Genomic DNA, 14,474 nt, shown 5'->3' with positions numbered 1-14,474 from the left:
TGGGACAAAGAAAGAATGCTGTCATGTTTTCTTAAAACAGAATTGCCTAAGAAGTCAATTTTTAAAAAGAAAAATAGGAAAGAGTAAAAAGATTCATGCTTACTGTTGGGAGCTCTCTTTTTCAAAGACCTGTGATGCTGCTTAATTCAGGAAACACACTTTGATTTCCATTTAATGTAACTATGTCCTAATTGTGATCTTAGGCCCATCAACTGGGGTCTCCTGTAGCCTAACCTGCAGATTTGGCTGACCTTCAGCAGGATAGACATTCAAATGGCCAACTCTGCCCTGGTTTACAACGTAGTCAATGGAGAGCAGAACAGAGAGGTTACAGAACCTCCCTTACTCCAGCAAAGAAACCGTGGAAACAAATCAGATTGGCACCAATTTTTCCTTTAAAACAGACTACTCTATTTTAAAAGTGTGCTGAATATACACAAGCTACTTTGTTTCAATGAGATTCACTTCACTTGCAAAGAAATGGAAACTGTAGGTGCTTTGATAAAAGTATTGAAAAGTTGACCTAGTTTCTATAACAAGGTCTTATGTCCTCAACCATCAGAATATATTTTGGTTTCTTAAAATATAAGCTCCCTAAAACAAAAATCTTTTCACTCCGCAAAGCAATCTCTCAATGTGCTACTGCATTCCAATGCAGAACAACATGGGAAGCTACACACAAAACTATTAATTTACTCTTAGAAAAGTATGTATTTTTTTCGCTCTACTGCCAATAGAATGAAAGAGAGTAATTAATTGGTAAATGTGGATGGAATCTGAAAATCAAAAAGATAAAAACCAACCTGTTTAAGGTTTATTTATTTTTGAGAGAGACAGAGAGAGATAGAGCACGAGCAGGGGAGGGGCAGAGAGAGAGGGAGACAGAATCTGAGGCAGGCTCCAGGCTGTGAGCTGTTGGCACAGAGCCCGACGTGGGGCTTGAACCTGTGCCCGTGAACTGCGAGATCATGACCTGAGCCAATGTCAGATGCTTAACTGACTGAGCCACCCAGGCGCCCCAAAACTAATCTGCATTATTATAAGAGATCTTCTTGAATCACAATTTACCCTAATCTAGATCTAACTGAAAGAAACCAGAAGCAGTATCCTAATACTTGTACCTTTAGCATGAGTGTAGTTTATTCTATGATAAGAATCAGAAACTTCTTCCATATTAAGTGTTAGTGAGGCAAAGCAATGACCAAGAAGACTACCAACCTCAGGAGAAAAGATAGGGAACACCAGAGGTCAGGAAAGCAAATAAAAAGGAGAAAGTGTAGAGCAATCAGTGGAGGGAAATGTGGGTTTAAAAAAATGCAAAGAGTTGGGTGGGGAGCTATGATGGGAAGCTATGAAGTGCCAACAGAAATTAGTTAAAATACTATTCAGAACATTAGTTTCATGGGTTAGTTAGTGTGAGGGGAAGGAAAACCTTCAGCCAGAAGAAACCTAGAAGTTTCCAGGCAAGCCTGCCTCTGACAAATATACATTTCCCACAGGCCACAGTTTGGCTTTTCCGCATACAAAAGCAGACCTCTTTCTTAAGCACACTTCTCACAGGATGCATTAATGAACTCACAATTTCTACACACCCCAGTTTTACAAATGTCCATAAATAGGGGTTGAAAATAGAGAATGAATTTTCCTGAACATAAAAGAGGGGAATTTATTTGAAGAAAAAAGATAGTAAAAGCCTGCCTTTATTTCTATGGAGTTTCCTATACAACCATTCATAGCTGAATATTGTCCTACAAAATCCTGGTTGGACAAAACTTCAAGGTAAACAATCTGGTCCAAAGTCAAAAATAATAAACCAACCAAAGCTTTTCCAGTCCAGTCTCTGCAAAATTAAAGAAAGTTTACCCTTGAATGCTAGAATTCTATCTCTTGTAGATAGAAAAGATGGGAGAAACCTTCTTTTCCCCTAATGTTTCCAAGTCCCTGAAGAAATTACCGTAAGATATTCAAGCTTTGCCACCTGTTTCTCTCCCCCCACTAATGCCTCACTTTACTTTATTAAAAGTTATCCATCTCTAAATTTTGGACAACCTTGCCCATATAACTCCCCAAACTTGTCTATTATTAGACACCATTTTTCCCGTTAAAAAAAGTTAGCTTGGGGTGCCTGGGTGGCTCAGTCAGTAGAGCATGAAAGATATCAGGGTTGTAAGTTCAAGTGCTACCTTGGGGGTAGAGATTACTTAAAATATCTTTAAAAAAAAGAGTTAGCTTACTCATCCAGGAAGCCCATTTATTCCATAATACAAACATCCATACCATAGAGTACCTTAAAGGGTATCTAGTCCAACAGACAAATGATGTTTGAATTCATTTAAAGCATCCATTCTAATAGCAAAAACTTACAAGGCATTACCATGAGCTGAGCACCATTCGATGAATTTTAGATATATTAAATCACTTAGGCATCACAACAATTCTATGAGATGGATTATGTTATTGTTTTCATTTTAGTGACAGAGCCAAACGCATAGAGTGACCAATCTACCCACTATTGCAAGAGTTGAAATGGCAGAGCAAGAGTGAACTCGGGTAGTCCAGCTCAGGGATCCATGCTCTTAGCCACGATGCTACACTGCCTTGACTCTCCATATCTGTGGAACTCTCAGACTGGAAATTCCCTGCTCAGTCAGCATATCGATCAAAAAATACAGAAAAATAAAACATTCGTGGCAAAAGGTTAACTGTGGGTGTCTGGGTGACTAAAGGGTATACCGGAGTTCTTGTGCCATTCTTGCAACTTTCCTCTAAGTTCAAAATTTTTTCAAAATTAAAAGTTGAGGGATGCCTGGGTGGCTCAGTCGGTTAAACTTCCGGCTCTTGGTTTCAGCTTGGGTCATAATCTCACGGTTCGTGAGTTCGAGCCCGGCATCAGGCTCTGTGCTGACAGTGCAGATCCTGCTTAGGATTCTCTCTCTTCCTCTCTCTGCCCCTCCCCCAATTGTTCTGTCTCTCTCTCTCAAAAATAAATAAACTTAAAAAAAATTAAAAGTTCAAGGTTGCTTTTATCATGTAATGGGACATAGTTTGCCAAAGTGATGACCAAATTACCTGCTGGCCAGCAAAGAAGGCTTTAAGAAAAAACTCTGGATCCTTATAATGTCCCCACTAAATGTCTGATCTAAATTGCCCACGCCACTCCAGTCAGACTGAAGGACTCACTGCAGAGGAAGTGGCCCTAAAAATGGAGAACACTGTCCCTGAACCATAACAGTAACTGTGGGCTCCATTCTCAGTGCTTAATATTTAATAACCAATGACACTCAATTCCAAATAGAATGGAGTGCGGACATTTACTCCCCAAGATATATTATATAATATAACCAAATACAAATCAATCCATACCCTTATTTCCCCCTCGTTAGTTCTAACCAGAATTATCAGTTCTCTCCTTACTATGTCCCTGCCAGGCCGTATCGATGCTCTCTATTGGAAACCTTGCAGTCAGCTGCATTTTAGGCAGAGCAATTCCTATTTTAGCTTTTCATGGCATTTTAATCCTTGTGCAATGGAAGAGAACATGAAATCACATACTGATAACCTAGGAATCATTCCTTTAGGCAGTTTCCTGTTACTATTGTTCTACATTACCCATGAAAATTAATTTGGGTTCTCTTAAATTCCTATTTCCCAATACATTTGAACAAAATCTGAAGTTTCATAGCAGAAGCACTGACAAAAAAATACAATGATATCCAAACATACTTTCTTTGGAACACTGATGTTCAAAACTATCATCCCAAGCTTTTTAGGTTTTCATTAACTAGTATAAAAAACACTCAATTCTAACATGTCGGAAAGCAATACTCCCCTGCTGCTGCCCTAGTAAGTTCCAGGTAAGAAGTTCCTTTCTCCTAGATAGTGGCTATATTTAAGGTTTCAGTGGTTGAAGTTAATAGCCACCTAGATTATGAAATGTTATGATCCTTACTTTTTACACTACCCTTTACACTACTTTTTACACTACCCTGTCTGGAACCTGACAGCTCATCCAGAAAAGAGGTGTTTTATTTTTTTTATTAAAATGTTAAATCTTTGATTATTTCCAGAAACTTCACTTAAAAATGGGAGGTAGGAAATGTGTAAAAGGTTGAAACTACTGACTACAGCAGAAGCTTCTAAATCACACTGTGATTTTGTTAATCGAAGTTGTTCTGCTCCCCACCTTGACTTCCTTTCAGTCTTCCCCACAAAATCCCTCAGTGATTCCCATCAAATGCCTTATTTAACCAAGGCTTACTGACACTGCGATATATACTTGACACTAAGGCAGGTGCTAAGAGGACATAGAAGACAGTCTCACAGTCTAGAAGGAAAGACAAAAAGAAGTAGACAACTTTAACACAGTGTGATAAACATTATTTGAGCTACCGTTACAAGCCTCTCCCTGCAAGTTGCCAATATCATTCCAAACCACATGCCTGCAAATTCTCTAGAAGAAGAAATTTCACTGATAATCAAAGTTGGAGGCATTTCCGGTAAGTTTAAGAAGTCAGGATAGCAATAATAGGCATATGGGAAGATCCCAGTTTTAAAGACTGAGGTAATATCCATTCTAGCATATTCAGGTCCCTGTGGGGCTTATGGAAAATGGATTTTTTACATATATTATTCCAACATGCAGGGGGTTGGAATTCTAAGTGGGGGACTGGCACTCTGCAAAATTAAACACTCCTGCCTCTAGCAAGGGCTCATTTTAGTTCTGGCTCTTGTTTCTATTCTCTCTGGAGAATGGTAGTATATTAGTGGCTAAGTCCATGGACTTTGTAGTTAGTCAGAGGAGGGTTTAATCCTGGCCTTGGCCACTTACAGGCAGTGAGATTTTTCAGCAAACCTCACGGGCAGTGAGATTTTCAGCAAACCTCAGCTTCTCTGAGGCTCACAGTCCTTAAAAAACAACAACAAAAACAGTGGTGGGAAATTAAGTAAATAGTTTATGCAAAATGCTTAGCATGCAGTAAAAAAACAACAAGGGGGTGGGGAGAAAGGGCTGGAAGTAACAGGGGACCACTGGGTACTAAAATAGAAAGCAATAAATTATACAGAGCTAATCATTTTGTTATTCCAATTGAATAGTGATCTATTCTTAATTTATTTGCATCCGTCCTGTCTCACCCATCCCTAGAGAGCAACTACCTCATAAACCTAAGGCTGAATTGCAATTACTCCGAGCTTTTTTTAAAAAAAAATCTACAATAGTCCCAATTTTTATACTGAGAGAACATATCCTAGCCCCTGCGACTCTCCATAATTTGGAACCCTAAGAAAGGCAGTAGAACTCTAACCACCCAAAAGAGACACCCACCTGGAACATACAGACCATACCTTAGTCATATAACAAAGAAACCAACAGTATATAGGAGTCAAACAAAAAAAGAAAAATCTGCACAACTCATACTTACTCGTCATTTTTTATCCCAAAACCACAATGAGGAGCAAAAAAAAAAATTAAAGATTTACTTATTTGCACCCCTTATATTTCCTGAAAGAACTAGTAGGGGTGAGGTAAGAGACAAATCTTCCATCTTATCAACCAAAAGGCTCTATAGTACACACCAGTCAAAACAAAGCCTCAGTCGTGGAAATAAATATTCCTGGACGCTAGTTACTAGGATGCTCACTGCAGCTACACAAAGCCCAGTATTTAAAGCTGGACCCAAATCACCACCACTCAGTCATCCAGAACCTATTTTCAAACTGCCTTTGTACTCCTTCTTCAGATTCCCTCATCCCTCCCCCTAAAGGTTGAGTGGGAAACCGACACTCTGGCAGCAACATGACCAACCCTCCAAAGATCCACCAAGAAACCTCCCCTAGGCTGGAGTCAAGGCAGAGAAAACGTTTAATATTTTCCAAATTTTCTTTCAAGCAAGAAGTATAGTCGAACAGACTGTACACATTATCTTTTTTCTTTGTTGCTGCACTTGCTATAATTATGAGATCCAGACATCAAAATTTGACTGTAGCCCTCGCATAGATTAGATTAAAAGAAGGAACAAAGTTGTTTCTTCGGAAGCCACAACCTCACCAGGATGAAATCATCCTTCAAGAAATACTCTCATTCTGGAAAAGAAATTCAAGGAAGTGTTGTAGTCTAAAAAGAATGGGAGGGGGGCACGAAATCAGGGGACTATTAAAGATACATACCAGTTTAAAGCTAAAGGGCAGCTTATCTATTAAGGCCTATCTTGTTACAATCAGGGCAGTATCTATTCCAGCTCTAATTTTCAGACCGATGCGCATTTTCAAAGAGAGAAAGAAGAGAATACTCAGTTTTCAGCTCCTGATGAGTTGGCTATATAATTATCTAGAAACAGTATTTTTGGAAGAATGTATTTGCAAAAAGAAAAGACGAATCTTACGATTAAGTATATGAAAGCAGTCACGGGCCTTCGGCTCTTACATATTTTTTATTTCATGGCAAATTAACCAAACCAAAAACTGACCTCCAAAAAACGACTTTCGGTTGGGTTAAAAAATAATTATTCCTGTTGTACTTTCTCAAATGCATTCTCAACACTAAAGTCTGCGTTAAATGTTTTCTCTTAACCTCACCTTATTTGATCCAAGGCCCTTTCAGAAGGCACAAATATTTCCAGGTGTGTTGCCACTTTATTCAGGTGAAGTTAAAAAGCATGATTAGAATTTCCTTATCCCTTTAAGCACATACACCAAACGTTATGGTACTTGCAAACTGAACATGTAACACCTCTACAAATCTTTGTCATCAAATGTAGTCTTAGGGAGAAAGAAATGGCAATTTGGTTAACATGGACCCATTTGTTTTCTTTTATAAAGCAAAGTAAGGAGGCTACGTCTCGCAGGAGAATGAGGCTCCCACCCACCGCACCTGGAAAAGTGAAAGAGGGATCCACCCAGGAACAGCAGGGCTGGAACTGAGCTGGGCCGTTCAAACTCTCTGGGGGAAAAAACACCACCATTTAAGCTGCAAAGCTCCCTACAACTTTCCACTTCCACAAATCTAATGATAAAGGGGGGAAAAAGTTTTGAAACATATGAAGAACCATCTGTATAACTAGCTTCCAACCCGGACAAATTCCTTTCCCAACCCACACGCAACATGCCAAAAAACCGAACTTTTGGTTTGGGCTCTGAAAACAGAAGTTTGTTAGCTGAACACCAGAAGAAAACATAAAATTAAACAACATACAAAAATGTAAATTTACATGTAAATGTAAATTTGCTCTCACCCCTCTGGATCTAATCGTCTCCCTATGTTAGAGAGAGCTTACAAGTTTGTTTCTGGGTCTTGAATATTTTACTTTTTAATCTAATAAAATACCAAAATTCCCCCAAAGTAAGTAGAAAGAAAAAAATAACAATTGCTTAAAAGTCACCCGTCAGCACAGCAGAAGCTCTCGTTCTTAACTTCCCTCTGGTTACCGTAAGACAAAAATTCGACTTGGCTTATCCTCCTTCACCCGTCTGTACACACATTTTTTAAAAAGGCACACACCTCAAATGTGGACTTCTAAAAACCAGTCCTTTAAGAAAGAAACCCAAGGCTTCGTCAATGTGCTGAGAAAGACAAATCCAGCAGGGTACTTGATTTTTCGCCACTTCTTCCTCCTTTCAGGATCAGGATCTTTCCTGCTCTTCTTTCTCCCTCTCTCTCCCTCTCTCTCCCTCTCTCTCTCTCCTTTTTTTTTCTCTCAGATCCAACACCTAAAATGGAAGTTGCACCCAGCCAAAGGCTAGGGAGCCTGGGTGGTGACAAACTGATCTGGCAGCCCTACCCCCTCGCTTTCCTAAGTGATGTCAGCCCCTGAGAACTTCCAATAGGAGCCAGGCATAAATCAGGGAGCTGATTTTATCCAATAGGAAACTTTATTATAGGAAATTAAAAAAATAAAAAAGGAGAGAGAGAGGAGGAGAGAAAGAGACAGGGGGAAGTTTTATATATATATTTATATTTAAAGTGGAGACTACACAATCTCTGAGGAATTACTGCAGAGCTCCAGGGGGGGCCGAAGGAACAAGGGCTCCTTAGGATGGCACGCCTAAGCTCCAGTTCTCTTTGATGGTGGGGTTCTTGCTTCCTCTCCCTTCCTTTCCGGGTAGGGAAATAAGAGAAGAGCTGATTTGATTTGCCTGCTGCTATTTGGTTTGTTGCTTTCAACCCCAAAGCATTTTCCCAAAAGAAGACAGGAAGGGAAGGAGAGAAAAATCCTAGAAACAGGACCGCTATGTATTGATTGGATGGTAGGGAATATCTGAGGTAAACAATTTTGGTGTTTTGGTTTAACTGCATTATAGCTAAGAAGAAAAAAAATAGATGTTGGACTTGTTAACAGTTTTTCGTGTCTATACTTTCAACTGGTAGGAGGCTGTATCCCACTGGACTGTTAAAGAAAATCACTGTCTTCCCATTTGTCCCCGAATCAAAATAATGTGGGTTTGAGGGGGAGAATAAGTGGAATTCAGTAAGAAATATATTTAGAGGAGATAACAGCATGTGTAAGAAAAAGTCTCACTTTAAGAAAATTCAGTTTCTTTGTGCACTTCAAGCTTACGATGATCTAGTTCATACATTCTCTTTTTACATTTAACCCACATAAAGGATTATACAGGTATTCTTTTTCTGAGCTGCAAATGATCCTTAATATGCTCTTACACTGTTAGGCCATGAAGGACAGACATTGGACTTTTTTTTTTTTTTTACATGTTTGACAAAGACTAGCATTTTATGGTCAGTCAGTGGTTACTAAAGAAAAATGATAATGATGAATTGAAAATTTCCTTTTTTACCCTTACTGAAAAATCTGCCTGTAGACTGCTGCCAAATGAATCTTCATAAAGTTTTCATAATCTAGAGTAATAGTTAAGAGCACAGGTGCTGCAGTCAGACTGCCTGGCTTCAAACCTTCCTTCCCTGCAAGCATACTTAAGTAAATGTATTCCTACGTGACCTTGAACAAATTATATAATCTCTCAGAGCCTCTGTTTCCTTAACTATAAAGAAGAGATAATAACTATATCTCTCACAGTACTGTTGTGAGAATCAAAACACATATAAAGTTCTTAAAACAACATACAGTATATAATATAAACTCACTAAGAATGAGTTATTATTACCAGTATCTACCCTCTCCCAAAACCTTCAGTGGCTCACCATTGCCCGATAATAGCAAACAATGACAGAGCATCTATCATGTGAAAGGCACTTTGCACTCATTATCTCTAACTTCTAAAACACCACCATGGAGATAGTATTACCACCATTTCATCTGATTTCAAATGAGGAAATCAAGGTTCAGCAAGCTGAAGAAACTTGACTGAGTTCGTCTGGCTAAGAAGTGGTCCCCTCATTGATCTGACTCCAAAGCCCATGCTCTTTCCATCACCCTACACCGTGGTCAGGATAAAAGCCAAGTTCCTCATCTGCTTTCAAGGTGCCACGTTTACTCACTCAATACATTAAAGTCACCCTTAGTAACCATAATCTGACCTTTCCTTATCTATTTAAACTGGAATTCTACTCCTCAGCATGAATGTGCCCTTCTAATCAGGCAATCTAGTCATTATCCACCCCCTCATATCTGGTCTAAAGTGGCCAAAAAAGGATTTCTCTCAGAATGGCTAGAAGACCAAACAGGCATCACAGCACTTGTTTGATGGGCTTTAAACAAACTAACTAGATTGGGAAATTAATACATTAAACAGAGACATGCACGAACTTTAACCCTCATTATCTAGGAACCTTCTCTTACTATCTTATCACATCTTCTACTTCTCTTTCCATCTAGTATTCCTGGTCCTCCATAGCAAGTTCAAAAGCCAAAGATGACTGCCAAAGGAAAACAACCAGCACAAGAAATGTTCATTGATTAATTCCTAGATCAGAGCCACATTTTAGAATATTCTATGTTTTTCTAGCGACGGATTGGTCTTGTTTCCTTCACATCATCACTAAAAACTTGCAAGTATTTTGCCTTCCTTTAGTGTGTGTGTTTTCCTGTCTCCTTCACCAGAAGATGAGCTCCATGAAGACATGAATGGCATCTTTCTAGCTCATGGTGTACCCCAGAGCTCAGCCTAATGTCTCGTATTTAGCAACAGATGAGTGAGTGAATGAAGTCTCTTGGCTTACTAGTTATGTAATCCTGGGAAAGTCATTTTATAGTAACGAATTTGTAGATAACATTTGAAATAAAGTTATATACAAACCAAAAAAGATAACTCAGGGGATGCCTGAGTCAGTAAAGCATGAGACAGGCTCAGTCAGTAAAGCATGGGACTCTTGATCTCAGGATCATGAGTTCAAGCCCACGTTGGGCAGAGAGCCCACTTAAAAAAAAAAAAAAAAAGATAATTTAGTGATGAAAAAGTTAAAATTTAAATTTATCTGAAATAGCTGTCTCCAAATAAAGCATCACAAGGATCAACACTCACTGAGGGATAAACTCTTTACAGTCAGGTGACCGAAAGCAAAAAGATGAGTTCCACTTGGATTATTCTTAGTCCCTACTGTGAGCCAGGTACCTTCTAGATGTCAAACATAATGAGTAGACCAGTTCCCTGCTCTCAGAAAGCTTACATGCTAGTGGAGGGAGAGAGAAGATTAATAAATGTCAGATGTAACACTACGCAGAGATTTAAAACAGACTGATAGGGGCACCTGGGTGACTCAGTTGGTTAAGTGTCTGACTTTAGCTCAGATCATGATCTTGCAGTCCAGGAGTTCAAGACCTGCATCGGGCTCTGTGATGACACCTCAGAGCCTGGAGCCTGCTTCAGATTCTGTGTCTCCCTCCGTCTCTGCCTCTCCCCTGCTCATGTTCTGTCTCTCTCTCTCAAAAACGAATAAACATTAAAATTAAAAAAAAAAAAAAAAAGACTGATAATAATGACTCGTGGCTTATTCTACCCTGGATGTCAGGGACAAACTCTTCAGAGAGTTTGACATTTAAGTTGAAATCTTTAAGTTGAAATCTGAAGAAGCAGCTAATCATAAGAACATAGGAGCATTGGTAACTACTAATGCCAAAGTCCTCAAGTGTGAGGCTGAAACATGCTGAATCCAGCAGTGTGTCGAAATGAGGAGGGAGTGATAAGAATATGAAAGATTCTACAGGTTAGAGAAAGGAGTTTGATTTCATTCTTTGTTTATTTATTTATGTTTATTTATTTATTTTGAGAAAGAGAGAAAGTGCTCACGCACACAAGTGGGGGAGGGGCAGAGAGGGAAGGAGGGAGAGAATCCCTAGCAGGCCCCACACTGTCAGTGCAGAGCCCAATGCGGGACTCCATCCCATGAGCCAGGAGATCAGGACCTGTGCCAAAATCAAGATTCGGATGTCTAACTGACTGAGCCACCCAGGTGCCCCTTGATTTTATTCCTAGGTAGAGGAAAGCCTGTGAAGGTTTTCAACAGCAGAATGACATAATCTAACTCAGATTTTGAAAAGATCTGGCTGTTTATGTGTCAAATGGATTAAAGAGGGGGTACGGGTGAAAGCAAGGAAATTAGTTTGAAGGTCAAGTTGCAGTAATACAAAGCTGACTACAGTAGTAACAGTGAAAACGGGGAGAAGTTAATGGATTGAGGATATGTTTAGAGATACAAGGTTGTTTTTTATTGCGGAGCTTTTTCTTTCTTTTTTTTTTCTTTCTTTCATTTGTTTTTACCACATGGAATATTACATTCAGTGTGCTCGGTTTCACAGCTCTCAAAGTTTAACTCCCCCCACCCAAGCCATCAGCACTTACACACAAAGAAAAACAAGATACCATAAAACGTTGAAAGATTAGGGAAGAGCTAGGAAATAATACCATGTTTGAAAAAGAAATATTAAAAACAAATAAGAAATATTAAAGTTATTATATAGGGCTGAGTTCTGTGCTGTGTTGACTCTACTTCTAAAATAGACTGAAACTATAAATGCCAAGGAGAAGAAATGAAAAAAAATTCAACTCCAAAAAAACCCAAAAAAACCCCCCTGGCTATCCATACAAAAGAAGACAAAATATTTTTACTCCTTTCTACCCTCTGGTGGCTACATATTACCATCAAAAGTTTGTCATTTTTGAAGCCCTGAGTAGGATGGCCATTTATCATTCCCTTTAGAAATTCTACTATCACTAGATTTAACTACAATAGTGTTGGATTAAAAAAGCAGAAACCAAGAAGGGAGTCCTCTCCAGTTCTTGAAAATTAATCTAATCCTAATAACAATACATTCATGAGGAGGTATAATATTTATATTTTTCTTACAAGCCCACAGGATCACCTCTACTGGTACTCCAGCCACCTACTCAAGTCTTGAGTCCACAGTAACAGATAGCATAAACAAGCATTGTTCTGCCTTCTCTTTTTTCTTCTTTTTGCTTGCTTGTGTGTCCTCCTTCTGCTAAGTTTTATGTCCTTTCACGAACTGCTTCCTCTTCAAAATATAACTGCAACCTAAAATGTCTTCTGTTCCTTGATCTTTTTTCCGTCTTGAGAGCAGAGGTCTCAAACTAGGAAAATATTACCTGACTTGGAAATCCACCCCATCCCCCCATATTTGTCAACCTTCTCAAATCCTATACAAAAACAAAAACAAAAACAAAAAAAAAAAAAACCAACAAAATCCTTTAAAAAAAAATTTTTTTTTAACGTTTATTTATTTTTCAGAGACGAAGAAAGACAGAGTGAGCAGGGGAGGGGCAGAGGGAGAGAGGGAGATACAGAATCCCAAGCAGGCTCCAGGCTCCGAGCTGTCCGCACAGAGCCCCACGCAGGGCTCGAACTCACAGCCGTAGTTGAGCGCACCGTACTTTACTCACCTCTCTACACTGATCCTTTGCAGGTTCCCCGTGTCTTAGGCATCTTCGTGTCCTGTCTCCGGGTGGCCTCCGTGAAGGCTGCTCCGTTTTAATTCGCCGCACTCTGTCACCAATGGCTTTGGATTCAGCTGTCTTCACCTAGAGCTGGACATGGCGGGGCGTGGAAGTGAAGCCAGGCCCCAGGTCCTAACACACACACGTGGGGAGGAACCGCTGTCCAGATTTAAAACGTGGGCTGGCATTCTCTCTAAATGTTTAATCTTGAAATCATTTGTTACATCACTCCTGAAAACAGCTGCTGCCAGTCAAGAGGTGCGCTAACTAAATCATCTCTGGAAGGCCACTGCAGGCCCCGCCACACCCGAAGTTCCGTAACCCCCTTGGTCCCACCAGTTTATAGTGGAGCGGGATCTGTGAAAACCGGATTCCAGACACTAGCCCAACAGCCTTGTTCCCGAACATCCCTGGCCTAAGGAGCTATCAAGGTTAGAAAGATCTGATCAAGGTGCGAGGAGAGCCATCCAGGGGCTTTTTCCTCCGAGACGCCTTCCTCAGCGGGGCCTGGGCCCCTTCAGCGTCTTCAAAGGGAAGACGGAGGTGTCCTTCAACCGCCTTGGAGGCTGCCCTACTGGGGAATCCTGACCCTGTCCTCCCTGTGATTTCGTCGAGTGCCGTGGGACAAGACGGCCTCCACAAGAAACCCTCCCGGGCGGGCCTTCCCACCTACCTCTTGCAGCCCGACCATCTTGGCGCAGCCCTCAAGTCCCTCGAGACGTAGCCTCCCGCCCAAAGCGCTCCTCCCCCTGTGATTGGCCGCCTGAGGAGCCTTCGGCCAATGGGGATGACGTATTCAGGCAGACGTCAGCCCGCGGGCTGGGGGAGGAGGAAGGACGTCGGGCCCCGCGACGCGCCGTGCGCGAGGGCCACAGCGCGAGGTGTGTGGCGCTGGCCGCGTGGCCTCAGGCCCTGGCTGTCACCACCTGCCGGTGCATGAGGGTGCCGGGCCCGCAGCGGTACGAGGGCACCAGGGAGTGGCTGCAAAGCTCGTGTGGCCGGAGGTGGTGGTGAGGGTGAGCCCTGAATTCGGGCCTCCGGGAGCCTCACGCTCCATTCCCAGAAACCTTTGCGCCTAGAGGTCTCTCTTCAAAGGAGTTGGGCCGGGGCGCCCAGAGCGTGAGGGGCGCCCAGCCTTGCAGGGCCTGCTGTGAAGCCCTGCTTTTCCCGCCAACCCCGATTTCTTGCTTCTGGACGCGGAGCGGAACCCTCAGGCCGTGGGCCCACCTGTGCCGCTCTGCTAACCCTCCCCGCGCAAGGCTCGACTTTGGGAGGAAGCAAGGCAGGCTGGACAGAGGACCCGAGCACCAAGAGGACGCCAAGAGCAACTTCTGCAGAGCTATTCCAGGTCGGGTCTGGGGGCCAGGCGGGGGGCTTGGTGGATCGGGAAGCTTCCCCAGAGCCTATGTTTGGGACCTTGCAAGAGCTGCCATCCTCCGCCCCCTTCAGCTCTCCGGCTGAAATTGGCATGGAGCGTACCCTTTCTGAATTCACCTTTCCGTCCCCTTCTTTCCTGATAGTTTGACGGGAACCGTTCAGAGCCGTCGGTGCCACCTGACAGAAAACTGCATGCCAGGAAAGGAACGCCAGCTGTGCAGTGAGTGTGGGGGTTT

The 14,474-nt window shown here is 41.6% G+C and overlaps 1 protein-coding gene across 13 annotated transcripts in view; it reads right to left on the bottom strand.

Annotated features, from left to right (window-relative positions):
* CTNND1 (catenin delta 1) overlaps positions 1–7,768 on the bottom strand; it is a 47,770-nt gene extending 40,002 nt beyond the window's left edge. For 7 of the 13 annotated variants that reach the window (XM_043581192.1, XM_043581193.1, XM_043581189.1 and 4 more), the window contains exon 1: positions 7,496–7,760. The gene's annotated coding sequence lies outside the window, so the exon portion shown is untranslated. Of the gene's footprint in view, positions 1–6,868; positions 6,938–7,495 lie in introns of all 13 variants that reach the window. The other 6 variants (XM_043581185.1, XM_043581191.1, XM_043581194.1 and 3 more) reach the window with 3 other exon arrangements.
* Between the last annotated feature and the right edge of the window lie 6,706 nt (positions 7,769–14,474).

This window comes from Prionailurus bengalensis, chromosome D1 (assembly GCF_016509475.1).
Source record: "Prionailurus bengalensis isolate Pbe53 chromosome D1, Fcat_Pben_1.1_paternal_pri, whole genome shotgun sequence".
NCBI classification, from domain to species: Eukaryota; Metazoa; Chordata; class Mammalia; order Carnivora; family Felidae; genus Prionailurus; species Prionailurus bengalensis.
This window is presented reverse-complemented; position numbering and strand designations above follow the sequence as displayed.